Raw genomic sequence first — 20,772 nt, 5'->3', positions numbered from 1 at the left:
GTTTTCTCTTCCAAGGGGGTTTAAACCACTCCTTTGAATTACTAATTACACAGAGTCTTTCTGTATTTTCAGTCATGATCATTTCACTATGTGACTGTATTTCACTATGAAATGCCTCAAAGTCCTTCCGAGTTCCCCTGTACCACATAGCCTATATTTAAAGACATACTATTACTGAAATACTCTCCAAAACGTGGTTTAAATATTTTCATCCATTTTGTTTGATGTGATGACAGACGAATTGAAACTTAGTCTTATTTACACACTCTTAATGATGCTCAATACACTATTACTGGTCTTGATTAACTGCTTCATATGTGAATATCTTGAATACTCATAATGAATATGAGCTCCTCTACTTCATTTTGTGTGAACATGTTCAACAAGTATTGGCTCATTTAATAAATAACTGGATGAATGAGCAATACATAACAAATAACGAAGCTACTGGAATGACAATCTGAAAATGAAGAGTGCTATAAGCAATGTTTGTGTCCTCCTAAAATTTATATAATGAAATCCTAACTCCCAAGGTGATATTAGAAGATGGAACTTTAAGTAGGTGATTAGGTCATTAAGGTGGAGCCCTCATGAGTGAATTATAATGCTCTCCTATAAAACAAACCTCAAAGAACCCCCACACACCTTCTGCTGTGTGAGGACAGAGGGAGAAGCATCCATGAACAGGGAAACTAGACACCAAATCTGCCAAGACTGATGGTAAATTCCAGCCACCGGAACTGTAATAAATATCTGTTGTTTGTAAGCCACTTAGCGTATGGTTTTTATACCAGCCTGAACAGACTAATCCAGAGAGCAAATATATGATGGGGAATTTTCATAGAAGCTACATAAAGTCCAATTGCCATACTTTCTAAGTTGTCATCGTGCAGTGTTTAGACTCAATAGATTTCAAAGTTTAAGATACACCATACTTAATTAAATTAAGACTGCATGCCTTTGTATGTTTTATGAGAATCTTCTGAGAAATTGAGTATATTTCAATGAAAATAATCAATATAATGGGGTAAAGAAGGAGAAAACAAAAACAGATCTATAATTGGAAGGATTCATGGCAGAGTAATGTTTCTTAATTAGGAAAAACATTACTGTGAGTGGTTAGGCTAGTTCTCACTGAATTCTCTGTGGCAGGTCAATCATTCCTCTTATACTTTTATAAGGATTTGGAAGAAGATTCTTTGGCTCCACGTTATATGTGGGTTTGCCGTTTAATAATCATGTGTTCAAGCCCTCCATTACTGAAGCTGAAATTACTATGCCTCTCTTAAAGTTCAACTTTTAAACGGATAAAGATGAAGAAGGTAAAGAGAAAGGTTTCAATGCTTTATCTCACATTTGAGGATGTTTACAGATATTTTCTCTTTCTTGATATTTTTCTGTTTAGAAGTAATACATGTTTATGTTTAATGGGAATATATATAGAAAGAAAAATGGAATTTAAAAAAATGGCTCATAAGAGACAGATAATGACTAGCAACATTTTTTTATACCCTCTAGTCATATCTCCATTTCATATGCTACCTAGATTGACTCTTCCTCATAAGACTCAGGAAAGAATATGGCAAACAGTGTTCCCCTATTCTGTGGTATATCTGATGATACCTTCCCAAGAATTTAGTGAATTCCTGGGAGAAATTTATTTTTCTTTCCTTTTTTCTTCCTGTCCTTCTTTTCTTTTTCTAGTTATTTCTGGCTTTGATTACTGCCTTCTGTTGAGTTCATTTTCTCTACCCTGCATCTGCTCACCCCAGCATTAATAATCATCCTTTCATTACTTCAAAAAATATTCAGTGAATGCCAGTGCTGTGTTAGGCACTGTTAAGACACTAGGGAAACTACAGTGAGAAAGATAGATGGAATCCCATTCTTGTCAAGTTGTATTCCAGGGGTGGTGAAAAGGATGTGGGGCAGAAAAAAGATGAACAAGTACAAGTAAGTCATATTTCACATGACATTCAGTATTATAGAGAAAAATAAAACAGGAGACTAGAGGAACAGTTACAGAATTGGAGGCTGCAATTTTTCTTTTTTCTTTTTTTTTTTTGAGACGGGGTCTTGCACTGTCACTTAGGCTGGAGTGCAGCGGCATGATCCTGGCTCACTGCAAGCTCCGCCTCTTGAGTTGAAGTGATTCTCCTGCCTCAGCCTCCCAAGTAGCTGGGATTACAGGCGCCCACCACCACGCCCAGCTAATTTTTTGTATTTTTAGTAGAGACGGGGTTTCACCATGTTGGTCAGGCTGGTCGCAAACGCCTGACCTTGGGATCTGCCCATCTTGGCCTCCCAAAGTGCTGGGATTACAGGCATGAGTCACCACACCCAGACTGCAATTTCTAAAATGGTATCTGGGAAGATGTAACTGAAAAAGTGGCATTTGACAATACACCTGAGTGGGATCTGTCGGGTCTGAGGATATTTCTTATTGCTAACTCACCCTATCAAACTAAAATGAGAAGAAAAACAAAAACAAAACTAATACAAGGCAGCTGTGCTTTGACTTTTATGTACTTCAGTTTTAGGAGAAATAGATGTAATTTCACTATAGCAACCACAAAACAAAAACATTAAAATTAAATATTGCTTTTTACAAAAATTCTCATTGACCTGACTCTAGCCTCTTGCAAGTCTCCGTTGCCTTTTATTTGTTTTGATTTCATTTTCTTTCTCTTTCATCTCTTTTATTCTTATTTTTCCAATTATTTTTCCACTTCTTTTATCTTGACTTTTCTTTCCTTTAATGTCATTCTTCTCCCACCCTAAAATCCTATACATTAATATATAAATATAAATATATATTAATTATTGTCTTCTGTACTGTGATTTACCAATGATTTTCTTGGCCCCTACCTTGTAATGACATCAGTACCTCATAATCTATACTTAGACAATTATCAGGGTACTTTGTTGAACAAAGACCATACCATCTTGAGGATAAATAATAGTTGCTAAAGATAAGTTTCTTGCTATTTTATATATGCATACATTTATAAATAATCGATAATATATTTAGATGCCTTTTTAATCTCATATTTATTTTATAAAATACTAGCACTTTGTCCTATCAGTAGAAATGTTCAAAAAGTAAATTTCAATTGTTGCACATCTTATATTTCCTAGTTTTTGTAAAGTATTTCACCCTTATAAGGTATTATGGCTATTTCAGTTATTATTGTTATCCCTAACATAACATCGTATGTAATAGCACATAGTCTCCAAGAACTTCCTAGGTATCTAATCTGAATACACTTCTAAACAGCTGTGAAAGTGTGAAAGTTACTTAAACCCTATGGTCCTCAATTTTCCTATAAGTAAAATAGGAATACTAATAGTACATATTTAATAGGATTGTTGTAATAATTAACAAGTTAGCATGACAATGGTTTATAAAATGTTACCTGCCTTCGTAATCATTATTATTATCATTATTAAATATTGTAACGTGTGTACACCTGTGATTATTTCATTAGGGATAGAAGTTAATATTTTAAGTAAAAGTAGATACAACAAATTTTTAAGGCCATAGTCCTTATTATAGACTGCTTTTCAGGGAAGAATAAGGATACTTCTCTAACATTATTAGTACTAAAATTATATTTTTTAAATATTTGATAAATTGATGGGTATTAATGACACAATAAAATTTATATCTATGTTTTGCTATTAGTTGTATTATTTTTCATGTGTTTGTGGATATCTTTGTTTCTTCCAATAATCATTATGTATATCTCTACCCAATTTTCTATAGTTTTAGGCTGCTTTTTATTTCTGTTTAGGCAGAAGAAATGTAAATGTAAGATGGTGCACAGAAGAGGCTTTCCAGCCATTTGTTTAGAAATGATTTGACACATACATCTATACAGATAATGAAAATCAAGATATTTAAACCCTGCTATCAAAAGAATTATGAATTTTCTTCTAGCAATTCATTGTGATCTTACAAAAATTTAATTATATGTGACTTTCTTATTAAAGTGATATCTTTACAGAGTTCTATCAAAGATTGATTTCTGACTGTAAGAGAATAGAAAAAAACAATAATAATAAACTGTATTTTAGAAATTAGAATCATCCAAAACTCAATGTAATGTGTAAATGATAAAAAATAAGCTTCTTTTGGCACTTACTTGTAACTTCAATTTATGAAAATCCCAGCATTGTTCTGTTTAAATTACAGGCTTTGCAGTAGCCAAACTGAATTCTGATGGCTTACCATTATAAGATCAGTTGGTCAGCTGATTGTTATATTGTCTCGGCAGCTTTAGATTTCTATCAGGGAACCGTTGGAAGCTTAAAATTTGAAGCATAGTTAGTTGCACCCTGTGTGATATAAATAACTATCTTAGTATTTACATTTCCCTCTGTTGGAATATAAAAGATTTATCTCTATGTACTTTGCGCAAACAGAAGATAGATACATTATGTGGTTTTAATTTTCAAATCTCTTCATTGACGCACTCTGTCTTACAATAATCATCTTTCTTTAATTTTCCTTTTACATTACAGAACTCTGTATACCCTATGAATAAAGACTCCATGGAAAATACTAATGACCTCTCAGTATGAAAAATATTTCTGATTTTGGAAGGTATGTAGATTTGTATGTTATAAGAATCTCAGGGGTTCAAGTTTCTGTCATTTCTAATCATTAACTTAGGGGCACAGGTGAGATAAGTTTGGGATGTTGGGATTTGATTTTCAGTTAGATTTCAATCTTTGATCCACCTGGAAGTATAGAGGAATAATGAAAACAACCAGAAGCTGTTCAGGTTTTCACCCAAACATTTGCAAGAAAGAAATAGTACGAATTGAATAGTTTAAGTTGAGCTTTTTATAGAATGATATCCTAAAATATTCTAAGTATTTGGAGAACTATTTTGCAACTTGTTGGTTTCCTTTTTTTTTTTTTTTTTTTTTTTTTTGAGACGGAGTCTTGCTCTGTCGCCCAAGCTGGAGTGCAGTGCCGGATTTCAGCTCACTGCAAGCTCTGCCTCCCGGGATCACGCCATTCTCCTGCCTCTGCCTCCCAAGTAGCTGGGACTATAGGCGCCGGCCACCACACCCAGCTAGTTTTTTTTTTTTTTTTTTTTCTTTTTTTTTAATTTATTTATTATTATTATACTTTAAGTTGTAGGGTACATGTGCGTAACGTGCAGGTTTGTTACATATGTATACTTGTGCCATGTTGGTGTGCTGCACCCATCAACTCGTCATTTACATCAGGTATAACTCCCAGTGCAATCCCTCCCCCCTCCCCGCTCCCCATGATAGGCCCCGGTGTGTGATGTTCCCCTTCCTGAGTCCAAGTGATCTCATTGTTCAGTTCCCACCTATGAGTGAGAACATGCGGTGTTTGGTTTTCTGTTCTTGTGATAGTTTGCTAAGAATGATGGATTCCAGCTGCATCCATGTCCCTACAAAGGACACAAACTCATCCTTTTTTATGGCTGCATAGTATTCCATGGTGTATATGTGCCACATTTTCTTAATCCAATCTGCCACTGATGGACATTTGGGTTGATTCCAAGTCTTTGCTATTGTGAATAGTGCTGCAATAAACATACATGTGCATGTGTCTTTATAGCAGCATAATTTATAATCCTTTGGGTATATCCCCAGTAATGGGATGGCTGGGTCATATGGTACATCTAGTTCTAGATCCTTGAGGAATCGCCATACTGTTTTCCATAATGGTTGAACTAGTTTACAATCCCACCAACAGTGTAAAAGTGCTCCTATTTCTCCACATCCTCTCCAGCACCTGTTGTTTCTTTTGTATTTTTTAGTAGAGACGGGGTTTCACTGTATTAGCCAGGATGGTCTCGATCTCCTGACCTCGTGATCTGCCCATCTCAGCCTCTCAAAGTGCTGGGATTACAAGGTTATGATAATCGTTTTATTAGAGTTCACATTTATCTTTATTTGATGTAAAGATATACTTCCATTTTCTTATACAATGTAAGTATCTCATTCTATCTTATTATTTAAAAGGCATCGTCATCCAAAATATAGCATCAAACTACTAGGTAACATAATTATCTCTGCAGTTTTGTAGTAATTGAAGGACAAATTTAATTTATTTCTTTAATAAGTTTACTGCAAACTCTGTGAAATAATGAAACAGAATTTAAATGTACTGATACATATAAATCTATTCTACTATTTGGGAGAAGATAATCTACATGGAAATGATTAATATAAATTCATGGAAACTTCTTTTTGTAACGGTCATTAATAAAATGTATACAGAAAAGTTTCCTGGAGCAAATGCAAATCTCTTTTTAGGTACAGAAATGCGATTTATTCATTTACTTATTTTAGAGACAGTCTCACTCTGTCATCCAGGCTGGAGTACAGAGGTGTGATCATAAATCATTGTAGCCTGGAACTTGGGCTCAAGCAATCTTCTGCCTCAGCCTCTCAAGTAGCTGGGACTACAGGTGTGCACCACCATGCCTGGCTAATTTTTTAATTTTTTGTTGAGACTGAGTTTTGCTATGTTGCCCAGGTCTCAAACTCCTACTATCAAGCAATCCTTCTGCCTCTGCCTCCCAAAGTGCTGGGGTTACAGGCGTGAGGCACCAGCCCAATAAAAAATGTGGTTTAATACCACCTCTAGGAAATAGAAAAGCATGTGGCAAAATCGGCTAGATTCAATATTTTCCATAATAAATTATAATGTTACCTAGTGTTAGATCCCAATGCATTTACATCTATTAGAAGATAGAGTCTATGACTCTTCTTATAGAGATAAGCAAAGCAAAAATGTTCTGTCAATGCGCTGATGCAGTTTCATTAAAATACTAATGGATAATTTCTTACCTTGTTATTGTATTTCTGATGATTCTAAATGATCAGGAAAATCATATATCTTACTTAGGACTGCTTTAACATATATTAGAAAAGTTTCCTTTGGACAAAGGCCAGGTTTAATTGATCTTTATACTCACTCCAACGCTGTTCTGAATCAGTGAACTGTCCGTTCCTTTCTGGTTATCTTCAAAGAAACCTTGTGTTCTTTCCTGGGCAAGATGTTCTGTAATATTCAGGGAAATTGTCCTTCTGTGCATTCTTTTTCCTTTTCTTTGAAGTAATTGTCCCTTGCTTTTTTCTGCTAAGTCTTTTCCTTATTTCAATACCGTTGATAACAATGTCAACAAGCAGTTTGAAGAAGGGTCGTGTAGCATTGACCATACATGTAAGGAAGCTCAGCTTTTTCCATCATTACTTGGTTCTAAAGGGGTTCTTTAAAATTTAGGTATAAATATTAATATTGTTTCCTGTTTATAAGGACAGAAAATAATTGAAAGCCAAAGGCAGGAAAAGGGTATTTAAGAGTTGTAGGAAAACAAAAATCATATTGAGGAAAGAAAGTTTTTTTTAGAAATCCATTTTACTGTGGAGCTTAAATGAAAAGTTGAAGGCACTGCATATAGCCTAAATAGAAGTCTACACATATTAAAATAATATAAATTGTAACTCAGTGAGTGTGCAATGGGTAGCAGGAGCTGAAAAGGTTTATTTAAGAAAGTACAGAAAGTTAATGAAGAAAGATTTTTATTGAGAAGGGAATTGAAAGGGATATGGAATCCAGAAGAGGCACAGCTGATGTTACCCCATAGCATTCTTTTGTGGAAACTAGCTGATGTCTGAGATTAACCCTAGGCCACAACTCAGAGCTGAATTTCACATGTATTCATTCATTCATTCATTCATTCATTCAATTTAGTGTCCTTGTGCAAGGCACAGTCTGTACATCTACATGTGGCTGTCTAGCGTAGGGTTCTGGGACAGGATGATCTGTTTCTGACAAGCGGAGTGACTAAAGAACACAAGAACCTGACACCTAGCAACTAATCTTCAGTCACTCTTTGGTCTGTGTTAGGAAAAACTTCATTCTTTCTTATACTCTATTTGGTGAGAAGACAAGTGAAATAATGTAATATTTACCGATAAGTTTTGTGTGAATTGTGAACATGAGAGGGTAAGTCCCCCAGGAAACCTTAGAAATTAATGTGGAGGTATCTGATGTATTTATTTAAAGACAATTTCCAAGTTTTTCAGAAGATTTGAGAACATCTAGTAGATACACAGAAGGATGGTTGGCTCTTCCACTTTTACATTTTAAGTAGCTTTAGCTATCACGCACATTTTGATGTTGAAAGAAACTGGAGAGACTTTTAGGAAAATAACAAGGCAATGTTATTTCTTCTTATTAGATCATTTGTTTTGACTCTTTTGGCACTCCATCAAATTATCTACTAATATATCTTTACATTTATTAGTGAATTATTTAAGAGCATATATAACACTTGAGGAAAAATACTGGAATTTCCCACAAATAATGGAAATATTGCAATTTCCCACAGTCTCCACACCCTCAATCTTACTGTGGGTAACTAAATTCTGAAACAATCCTATTTCAGTGAAAAGAATGAAAAACAATATATGCCCTCGTTAAATTCCTAATAAGTTTGCTCATTTTCTACTTTGTTCCTGTAGATTTACTAAGAAGCTGACCATTTTCCCTTTGACATTTAGCCTTGTATTTCCCTGTATTTTGTACTTACCTTATTTTTTCTGTCTTTTGCATCTTTTATTTATTTGAATGTGGGGGTGGCACCAACTTTTCTCTTAAACTATTTGTTATTGTTGGCCTAAACATTTTCAGTTCCCACTGCTGGTTAAAATGTCCATAAGCAGAGAAGAAAACCAACGAGTATTCTGAACTCAAGCAAACAAAAACTTTCTAGGCCTCGCTATCTTTTATCTTCTATTTCAATTTTGTAAAAGTGAAAAAGTTCCAAACATCAGTTTACCCTTCATTCATTTTTAAAATACAGTCATACTTCCCATAACAATGTTTTAGTCAACAATGGATGCATTTACAACAATGGTAAATTATGGAGCTAAAAAATTCATAAGATAGTAATGGAGCTAAAAAATTCCCATCACCTGGTGACATCAGTCATCGTGATGCCATAGATCAATGAATTACCCATGTGTTTGTGGTGATGCTGCTGTAAACAAACCTACTGTGCTCCCTGTCACGCGTATAAGTATAGCATATGCAATTATTTACAGTATGAAATAATTGATAGTGATCATAAATGACTGCTACTAGTTTACATATTTATTATGCTGTTTATTGTTATTTTAGACTCTACTTCTTCCATGTATAAAAATAAATTAATTGTAAAACAATATCAGGTAGATCCTTCAGGAGGTATTCCAGAAGAAAGAATTACTTTAGGAGGTGACAGCATCATGTGTTTTGTCTCCCCTGAAGACATTCCAGTCTTTCAGACCTTCCAGAGGAAGAAGATATGGAGGTGGAGGAAGACAGTAATATTGAGGACCCTGAACCTTGTAGTTCTAGACTGTGTGTGTTTGTGTCTGATATGGTTTGGCTGTGTATCCCTACCCAAATCTCATCTCAATTTGTAATCCCCATGTGTCAAGGGAGGGACCCATAATCTCCACATGTTGAAGGAGAGAGATGCTTGGATCATGGGAGAGATTTCCCCCATGCTGTTCACATGATAGTGAGTTCTCATGAGAGCTGATGGTTATATAATGGTTATATAACTGTTTGACAGTTCCTCCTTCACATTTGCTCTATCTTGCCTGGCATTATGTAAGACATTCCTGCTTCCTCTTCTACAGTGTTTGTAAGTTTCCTGAGACCTCCTCAACCATGTGAAACTATGAGTCAATTACACCTCTTTATTTTTTATTTGTCAACCTTAGGGTATGATGTAGAATTTTCTTTTCCTCTTTTCTTTATAAATTACCCAGTGCATTAGTCTGGTCTCATGCTGGTAATAAAGATATACTCAAGACTGGGTAATTTATAAAGGAGAGAGGTTTAATTGACTCACAGATCTTCATAGTTGGAGAGGCCTCAGAAAACTTAACAATCATGGTGGAAGGCAAGAGAGAAGCAAGACACCTTCTTCAGAAGTGGACAGGAAGGAAAAGTGCTGAGCGAAGGGGGAAAAGACCCTTATAAAGTCATCCGATCTTGTGAGAACTCACTGATAATCATCAGAACAGCATGAAAAAATTCACCCCATGATTCAGTTATATCCACCTGGTCCTGCCCTTGTCATATGGGGCATTACAATTCAAGGTGAGACTTGGGTGAGAACAGCGCCAAACCATATCATTCTGCCCTTAGCCCCTCCCAAATCTCATATCTTTTCACATTTCAAAAACAGTCATACCTTCCCAACAGTCCCACAAAATCTTAACTCATTTTAGCATTAACTCAAAAGTCCACAGTCCAAATTCTCATCTGGGACAAGGCAAGTCCATTCTGCCTATGAGCCTGTAAAATCAAAAGGAAGTTAGTTATTTCCTAGATACAAGGGAGGTACAGGCATTGGATAAATGCTCCCATTCAAAATGGGAGAAATTGGCCAAAACAAAGAGGCTACAGTCCCCTTGTAATTCCAAAATACATTAGAGCAGTCATTAACCTTAAAGTTCCAAAATTATCTCTTTTGACTCCATGTCTCACATCCAGGTCACTGATGCAAGAGGTGGGCTCCACAGTCTTGGGAAGCTCTGCTCCTGTGGCTTTGCAGGGTAAAGCCCCACTCCTGGCTGCTGTAGTGGTTTGGCATTGAATGTCTCTGGCTTTTCCAAGTACATGGTGCAAGCTGTCAGTGGATCTACCATTCTGAAGTCTGGAGGATGATAGCCCTCTTCTCATAGCTCCACTAGGCAGTGCCCCAGTGGTGACTCTTTGTGGGAGTTCTGACCCCATATTTCCCTTCCACACTGCCCTAGCAGAAGTTCTACATGAGGGCTCTGCTCCTGCAGCAAACTTCTGCCTGGACATCCAGGCATTTCCAGACACCCTCTGGAATCTAGACGGGGGTTCCCAAACCTCAGTTCTTGACTTCTGTGCACCTGCAGACCCAATACCACATGTAAGCTACCTAGGCTTGGGGCTTGCACTCCCTGAAGCTGTTGCTTGCAACAGCTGAGCTGTACCTTAACCCCTTTTAGCCACAGTTAGGAAGCATGGCACCAAGTCCCAAGACTGCACAAAACAGCCGCGGGGCCCTAGGCCTGTCCCAGGAAACCATTTTTTTTCTCCTAGACCTCTGGGTCTGTGATGGGAGGGGCTGCTGTAAAGACCTCTGACATGCCCTGGAGATATTTTTTCCATTGTCTTGGTGATTAACATTTGGATCCTCATTAGTTATGCAAATTTCTGCAGCCTGCTTGAATCTTTCCCCAGAAAATGGATTTTTCTTTTTTACTTCATTATCAGGCTGGAAATTTTCCAAATTTCTATGCTCTGTTTCCCTTTTAAATGTAAGTTCCAATTTCAGATCATATCTCTTGAGTTCAAAGTTCCACAGATCTAGGGAAGGGGCAAAATGTTGCCAGTCTCCTTGCTAAAGCATAGCAAGAGTCACCTTTATTCTAGTTCCTAACAAGTTTCTCATCTCCATCTGAGACAACCTCAACCTGGACTTCATTGTCCACATCACTATCAGCATTTTGGTCAAAAACATTCAACAAGTCTCTAGGAAGTTCCAAACTTTCCTACATCTTCCTATATTCTTGTGAGCCCTTCAAACTGTTCCAACCTCTACCTGTTACTCAGTTCCAAAGTAGCTTCCACATTTTCAGGTATCTTTATAGCATTACCCCACTACCTCAATACCAATATACTGTATTAGTCCGTTCTCCCACTGTTAATAAAAATAAAATACCCAAGACTGGGTAATTTATTAAAGGAAAAATGTTCAATTGACTCATAGTTCTGCATGGCTGGGGAGGCCTCAAGAAACTTACAATCATGGCAGAAGGTGAGAGAGAAGCAAGGCACCTTCTTCACAAAAGTGGCAAGAAGGAGAAGTGCTGAGTGAAGAGGGAAGAGTCCCTTACAAAACCATCAGACGTCATGAGAACTCACTCACTATCATGAGAATACCATGAGGGAACAGGCCCCATGATTCAATTATTTCCACCTGGTCCCACTGTTGACATGTGGCAATATAGGGATTACAATTCAAGGTGAGATTTGGGTGGAGACACAGAGCCAAACCATATCACCCAGTCTCAGGCATTTCTTTATAGCAGTGTGAAAATGGACTAATACACTGTCTTAGTTTTTAAGAAAAAATGTTAAAAAGTTTAAAAAATAAAAGAACAAATAAACTCTAAAATTTAAAAAAAGCTTATAGAGTAAGGATATAAACAAAGATGATATTTGCATACATCGGTAAAATGTATGATTTAAGCTAAATGTTTTTATTGTACAAAGGGTTAAAAATTTTAAAAATCAAATTTATACAGTAAAAAAGTTATGAGTTAATGTTACTTTATTATTGAAGAAAAAATATTGTTAATAAATTTATTGAAGCCTATATTTACGGTGTTTATAAAGTCTGCAGTAGTTTACAATAATGTCCTAGAACCTCATATTCACTCCCTAGTCACTCACTGACTCACACAGAACAACTTCTGACTCTGCAAGCTCTATTTATGGTAAGTTCCCTGTACAGGTGTACTAGCTGTTTATTATTATTATTATTTTTTATCTTTTATACTGTATTTTTACTGTACCTTTTCTACACTTAGATATGTTTGGTACAGAAATACCATTATATTACCATTGCCTAAATTTGAGTACAGTAACATGCTATATAGGTTTGTAGCCTAGGAACAATAGGCTCAGCCATATGGCCTAGGTATATTATAGTAGGCTATACCATCTAGGTTTGTGAAGATTCACTGCATGGTGTTCTAACAATGACAAAATCATCTACCATTCCCTTTCTCAGAACATAGTCTCACTGTTAAATGATGCATGACTGTACCTGCATTCTGAATAAAATCTGCCCATATATTGCTATTAAAAGCTCTATGCTTTTGCAATTTCTGTTATTTTATTTTTTTCAAGACAAGATCTCATGCTGTTACCCAGGTTGGAGTGCGCTGGCACAATCATAGCTCACTACAACCTGAAACTCCTGAGCTCAAGTGAGCCTCCTGCCTCACCCTCTGGAGTAGCTGGGACTACAAGCACACACCACCATGACTGACTTTTTTTCTTTTTTTTTTTTTTTTTGGTAGAGACACGTTGTGGCTGTGTTGCCCACACTGGTCTGGAAGCCTGGAATCAAGCAATCTGCCTCAGCTTCCAAAAGTGCTGGGATTGCAGACATGAGCCACTGCACTCAGCTGATTTATTTTCACTTTCATTCATTAAATAGATGCCATTTTTTGGTCCTTTTCTTTGTTGAATCTCTGCTCTTGAATTCCTTGTTCCACTTTGATCTGCAAATCACCCAATCTATCTCACTGACATCTTCTTTATACTGCTTTCGTTACCCAGTTTGTCAACTACTTTGCTTTATCACTCATTTTATTTCTGGACTTTTCTTATAGATTTTATTCTGAAAAAAAGAAGTGATTTTTTTTTTTTTTTTTTTTTTTTTGCCTATCTAGACAGTCTTGAAATTTCTTAATACCTGCTGAAACTTTTTCATGAAAATGCCATTGATCACTTGACTCACAGTCTTAAAATATATCCTTTTCTCGGCACATCCTCATTCTCCACTATGCTGTATCTCAAATTCGAGTTAGAAACCTCTATGTGAATTATATTCATGATGGAAACTTCTATGTGAAATTCAGGAATGTTTCCTTCATCTGACAACTTGTTATTTGATTTTTCTAGTTTTCCTTGTTATCAATTCAAGACATTTCCAAGAAAACTGACTAAGCAAACATGTGCTACCTGTGATATGAATCCAACAATATGTATTGCTAATAATCATTACCTTGGTTTCATGCCAAGCATATTACAAGTTCACATTATTTAACTCTTGTTCTGAGTTTTCCATAATAGCACTGTTTTAATTTTATATTTCCTACGTAAGCAAAATAAATCACTAAAAGAAAATTTATCACCAGACATAAGTATTCCTTTCTTTTCCCTAATACGTTTCTTAAATAATATATTTCACAAGATGTTTCCTTAGAATTAAAAATGCCCATATCCAGGTTCATCTCCTAAGATATGTAAAAAGTGTTTACATATTTTATGCAAGATAAAATAATATGTTTTTCCTCCCTCAGGCAATTTTAGTCGTGTTTATTGATTTCAAGAGTATATGAATTTTAAAAACTAAGTTCTCCCATTAATTTTTATGACATACATTGTGAATAACTTTAATAAATAATATTTGAATGCATTGAAATCCTGCTCACAATTTGCATATTAACATATAACACTGTCTTTTTAAAGATGGTGACATTTCATGTAAGTTGAATATGTTTCATATTATCACAGAAGCTATAATTGATTTATGTGCAGCATGACTCTCCAAAAGAACTTTATATTATTTAGTACTTTTTTAAAGTATTAGCACGTTAACCTTATTTTCAAAGGAACATTTAGTAGAATACAAGGGGTGATAGAAAGTGGGAAATAGTGATCCGAAGCAGAGCCATGGATTTTTATGTCACGTTTTTTCCACTTTAGAAGAACATATATCATTACACTAAAATAAGAGTACAAAATACTAAATGAAAATGAGTACCAAAAATATGCTTTCAATATAATTAATCTTATAAATTACTGTATTATTAAATTATTTTTATAAAGGATGATGATACTCATGATTAACAATGAAAGGCATTTCACCTTTGTGACACCAACTATTTTGGTTATATCAAGATTAGTCAGAAAAGTATCTTGTTATTTCTACTTTATATTATTATTATAAAAACACCTGTTGACACAGTCCTACCAAATTTTATGTTGGAAAATGTTATCTGTATTGGAAAAATGATAATAAGGCCAATTACCATGAGTATAAAAGCAAGTTAATGTTTATAAAATAGAATTAAGCATGTATATATAGTATGTGTGTATACATGAGTTTGTGCTTAGGGGGTAGATATTTAATTATGTTGGCAAAAATCAATATATTTATGTGTAAACATATTTATGTTTGCCTGTATGTATAAAATACAATTAAAGCAAGTAAAATTTATGTTTTCATAAAAATAGGGCATTTTCAACAATAAACAGTTTTTAATGTGGTTATGCTAAAATAAAACCACTCTGATGACTTTAATAATAATTTTAAAAACTCTTTTTCAGCCAAAAATAGTATTTTCAAAGTTTCACAGAGTAACAACAGAAACATGACAAATACGGGAAAATTAATATATGTTTTTATATATATGTCTACAAAAATGTATATACATGTTATGCTTTCAATGGTGTAAAAGAAGCTGTACTCCTTAATGCATCCTCCTCCCCATCTTATTTCTGAGGTAGGAAATTATATAATTAAAGAGCCTTTTCAGTGAACCAATATAGATGTGGGTATTTTTACCTATTACAAATAAAAATATGTAATGAGATTATATTTCAGTGTTATTAACCATGTACGCTTTAGTCAGAAAAGGCTTATGAACCTTTCATCTTCACATGCATATGCACGTACATACACAAGGCTTTAATAGAAAGGAAGATATACAACATAGAGGGATGGTTGATTATAGAATGGAAGTTGTGTTAAAATATATAGGTTGAGGTAAAATTATCTGGATCGCGTATTTGCTGGTGGTGTCTCTAGTTGAGAAGCACCACTTTTCAATCATAGTACTTGGAGCTATGAATCTACATGAACATCTTTAGACACCATGAGCCTCATATATCTTAGGTCTTTTGGTTCCCAGAGGTGGACACTGAAGTGGTCTGCCTTCCACCTAGAGTGAGCTATTTGTAAAACCTAATAATAGCTATTCCTATCTTAGTTTAAGTGCCCACAGAAAGTGTACTCTGTCATGGACTCATTCCATTTATCTTATACTCATATCCAATTATCTTACTCTACTGTGATGAAAGCCTTCTTCAGATAAGTATGTCAATTTTAATTTCTATCCTGTTACTACTGTCAGTACTATATTTTTTATACTATAAAATTTAAATATATAGTATATTACTGATCACAAGCACCTTAGAATTTAGTATATGTATAGTAAGATAACATAAGAGTAGGAAGGATATTGTCTAAGGAGCAATGAAACCTAGTATGACCTGAGTTAATCACTTCCATCAGTTTGTCTTTAGATATCATACATTATAGAAAGATATAAAACATTCCTAATGATACATTAAGTGTGTTGCTGGACCCAGAAATGTTAGTTTCCACTTTGTGACAGAATTCTGAGCATGAGGCCGGGCGCGGTGGCTCAAGCCTGTAATCCCAGCACTTTGGGAGGCCGAGACGGGCGGATCACGAGGTCAGGAGATCGAGACCATCCTGGCTGACACGGCGAAACCCCGTCTCTACTAAAAAAATACAAAAAACTAGCCAGGCGAGGTGGCGGGCGCCTGTAGTCCCAGCTACTCGGGAGGCTGAGGCAGGAGAATGGCGTGAACCCGGGAGGCGGAGCTTGCAGTGAGCTGAGATCCGGCCACTGCACTCCAGCCTGGGCGACAGAGCGAGACTCCGTCTGAAAAAAAAAAAAAAAAAAAAAAAAAAAGAATTCTGAGCATGTGAGAATCAGTATAAAAGGTCCACTTATCAAAAGGGGCTTTTAAGGTTGCTTAAGACAATGGTGGGTGTGTAATTCACCTTCTCAAAATTCCTTCTCAAATAGTATGAAATAACCTCACAAGTATGAAAATTCTACGTAAAATTATACCCTAGGCATTACTAGATAACAGAGAATGCCAAAACCGGAAGGTGTAAGTGAAATAAAAAATTCGAAACCCCAGCATTTTGGTCTAAGAATCACCATCTGCACCTTTGCACCTCCACAAGGCTTTGAGGAAAGGCCAACTGAGCAAAACTGCAACGAAGACAAAGGAGGTTCCTAGGGAAGAGTTCGAGCAACCACCAGAAAAATTAAAACCATTATATCTGAAAAATTTAAAATACCAAAATAGTATTTTAGCAGGTCAGAGTGTAGACCACAGAGAAGGGATTTCAGAGAAGGTGCCATTTCCATCCATTAGATGCTGTGGAAAGGACTAGGTGTGTAGTTTATGGCACAACTTTAGTTTAAAGGTATGAGTAAGATATAAGGGACAGGATTCTAAGTACATAATTTATTTGAAATGAAAAGACAAATAGGAAGGAGAAGGTGTCTTTTGGCAATTGGGTAGTAAAGACAGAAACAAGAACAAAGGAAAATTTTAGTCTTGTGTGACTAAAGTGTAAGAAAAACCACACATCAGATTGAAAGACCTACCACATATCCAGACCACCTAAACCAACAGATGATCAAATAAACAGGTAAACTAACTCTGATTTTTGTACTTGAATTATCCTAGTCTGGCAGAAAAAGACACCACTAATATAAGAATTTAGTAAAATTACTCAACATCTTAAATGAATAAAAGAAATGTACAGTTAAGAGAAAAATATTTTTAAAAATCAAAAAACAAAATTTTACACAAATAAACTAAGTAAACCTATCTTGAAAAAAATAAGAAAGCAGAAAAAGAAAAATATAACTAAAATAATGAAAATGGCATAACAATGCAAAATTGTTAAAAAGAAATTAGTGGAATTTGAAGACCAACAAACCAACAAAGAATGAATAATATTTATAAGATTGGAGTCATAAAAAAGTGAAAACATTAAATATATTTAAAACTATAAACAAAAGTTTTCAGACAGAAAAGAACTACACATTGAAAAGGCTTACCAAACACTTGAGAAAGTTATCCTGAAATAATAACTACCTAGACATTTCCCAGTAAAACAATTACATTTCAAAGATAAAGATAAAATCTTCAAGGTCTTCAGACAAAAAGACCAAACCATTCATAAAAGCAAAATAATTAAACAAGCAGCAGACTTTTTATAACCAACATACAAAACAAGGTACCAATAGAGCAGCAATTTTTAAAAATTCAGTAAAAGACAGTTTGAACCCAGGAATTTACATCTAGGCAAGATGCCTTGGAATATCAACTCTTTTACAAAAAGAGTGTTTAATATATAAGACTTAGAGAAATCTGTGCCATTCCCTAAGGATCTACTACTAATCTTTCTCACAGGATCTACTACAGGATGATGTTATTCCATCGATGATGGAGAATACTTTGGCTGAAGACTGATGGTGAGCATTATAAAACATATAAATATACATATACAATTAAAACAAAGGTAAAGATGAAGGTGGATGATTAATGTCATATATTCTGACAAAATTGTAATAATGCAGATAAAATACTAGATGAGAGGAAAGCATAAACAGAAAAAGATAAATGTTACCAAGGCAATGAGTTATTAAGAAGATATGAAATAGTCAAATAATAAATCTTAGCACTAATGGTGTTAGTGAAGATATAAGTCCAAAAGCAACGACTAGAGCAAAACTAAAAGTAATTGCAATAACCACAATTACTTTTGCACCAACCTAATGTATAACTTCCTAGGAGTTAAAAAAGAAAGAGAGCAAAGAATGTTTACTTAGTTGCAGATAATGGATTCTAAAATAGTGGGTGAAAGTATGAGGAGAATCAGGATTTACATATCCTCAAAGTATTTCTTCCAATGTATTTATTAACTCCACAGGGAAAGATAATAACTTATCTGGCTTGAATATTTTTACCTCCAAATTTCATGTTAAAATGTGATCCCCAATATTAGAGTTGGGGCTTGGTGGGAGATGTTTGGGTCATGGGGGCAGATCCCTCATAAATGTCCTGGTGCCCTCCTCACAGTAATGAATTAGTTCTCATTCTGAATTCATGTGAGATCTGGTGTCTAAGAGTGTGACCCCTCTACCTTTCTCTTGTCAGGTAACACAATGGCTCTCCTTTCACCTTCCACCAGGAGTGAAAGCTTCCTGAGGCCTTCACCAGGAGCAGATATCGGTTTGTGCTTCCTGTGCAATCTGCAGAACTGTGAGCCAAAGTAAATCTCTTGTCTTTATAAATTATCCAGTCTTAGGTATTCCTTTATAGCAATGCAAGCAGACTAAAAAGTAACTTTACATTGGAAAAACCCATCAAAAATCACCTTAATTAAGTGATCAAGGTAAACATCCCTGTTTATGAGACATAGTGATATCATGAAGTCCTTGATATGATGTATTGAGAACATAACATTATTTCTGTGCTATTCTTGCAAAAATGCATAAATTCATTCCAATTATAAGGAACATCAGACAAACTCAGGCTGATGGGCATTATGGCACTATTGTACAGTAATCATTAGTCTAAGTGTGTCAAAATTGTCAAGGTCAAGAAAAGCAGGGAAAGACCAAGAAATGGACACACATTGAAACAGACTTGAAAGACATAAAAACAAAATGCAACATGGAATCACTGATAGAATCCTGGAAGAGAAAAAGGACATTAACAAAAAAAAACTAGTATAATTTCAGTACATCTGTAGTTCAATTAATAAATTACATTAATATTCATATACTTTGCCCATTTTTTGATAGGGTTGTTTTTTTCTTGTAAATTTGTTAAAGTTCTTTGTAGGTTCTGGATATTAGCCCTTTGGAAGATGGGTAGATTGCAAAAATTTTCTACCATTCTGTAGGTTGCCTGTTCAATCTGATGATAGTTTCTTTTGCTGTGCAGAAGCTCTTTAGTTTAATTAGATTCCATTTGTCAATTTTGGCTTTTGTTGCCATTGCTTTTGATGCTTTGGACATGAAGTCTTTGCCCATGCCTATGTCCTGAATGGTATTGCCCAGGTTTTCTTCTAGGATTTTTATGGTCCTAGGTCTTACATTTAAGTCTTGGATCCATCTCGAGTTTATTTAAGGATATGAACAGACACTTCTCAAAAGAAGACATTTATGCATCCAAAGACATGAAAAATGCGCATCATCACTGGTCATTAGAGAAATGCAAATCAAAACCGCAATGAGATACCATCTCATGCCGGTTAGAATAGTGATCATTAAAAAGTCAGGAAACAACAGATGCTGGAGAGGTTGTGGAAAAAGAGGAATGCTTTTACATTGCTGGTGGGAATGTAAATTAGTTCAACCATGGTGGAAGACAGTGTTTCAATTCCTCAAGGATCTAGACCTAGAAATGCCATTTGACCCAGCAATCCCATTACTGGGCATGTACCCAAATGATTATAACTCATTCTGTGATAAAGACAAATGCACACGTATGTTTACTGTGGCACTGGTTCACAATAGCAAAGACTTGGAACCAACCCAAATGTCCATCAGTGATAGACTGGATTAAGAAAATGTGGCACATATACACCATGGAAAAATATGCAGCCATAAAAAAGGATGAGCTCATGTCCTTTGCAGGGACATGGATGAAGCACGAAACCATCATTCTCAGCAAACTATCACAAGATCAGAAAACCAAACACCGCATATTTTCACTCATAAGTGGGAGTTGAACAATGAGAACCCATGGACACAGAGAGGGGAACAGCACACACCAGGGCCTGTCAGGGGGTGGGGGGCTAGGGGAGGGATAACATTAGGAGAAATACCTAATGTAGATGACGGGTTGATGGGTGCAGCAAACCATGATGGCACATGTATACCTATGTAACAAAACTGCACATTCTGCACATGTAGCCCAGAACTTAAAGTATAATAAAAAAAAACTAATTAAAAAAATTAAAAAATTACATTAATGTTAATGTTCGATTTTCATATGACTTTTAGGCTTTGTAAAGTGTTAACATTAGCAGAAATGGGTTGAGTACAATATTTTTGTTGGTCTAAAATTTGAAGTTAATTTTTTCTTGAAAATTACTCATT

General features: G+C 35.3%; 1 long non-coding RNA gene across 3 annotated transcripts in view; it reads right to left on the bottom strand.

Annotated features, from left to right (window-relative positions):
- The window catches only part of LOC103886932, a 39,430-nt gene that overhangs the window by 11,707 nt on the left and 6,951 nt on the right, over nt 1-20,772 (bottom strand). For 2 of the 3 annotated variants that reach the window (XR_001905675.3, XR_650798.4), the window contains exons 2-3: nt 6,969-7,263; nt 4,232-4,338 (exon numbers count right to left, since the gene is read on the bottom strand). This is a non-coding gene — a long non-coding RNA (uncharacterized LOC103886932). Of the gene's footprint in view, nt 1-4,231; nt 4,339-6,840; nt 7,264-20,772 lie in introns of all 3 variants that reach the window. The other variant, XR_001905676.3, reaches the window with a different exon arrangement.

Source organism: Papio anubis, chromosome 8 (genome assembly GCF_008728515.1).
Source record: "Papio anubis isolate 15944 chromosome 8, Panubis1.0, whole genome shotgun sequence".
Taxonomy (NCBI): Eukaryota; Metazoa; Chordata; class Mammalia; order Primates; family Cercopithecidae; genus Papio; species Papio anubis.
The sequence above is the reverse complement of the archived record's forward strand: the minus strand, read 5'-3'. Positions and strand labels throughout refer to the sequence as shown.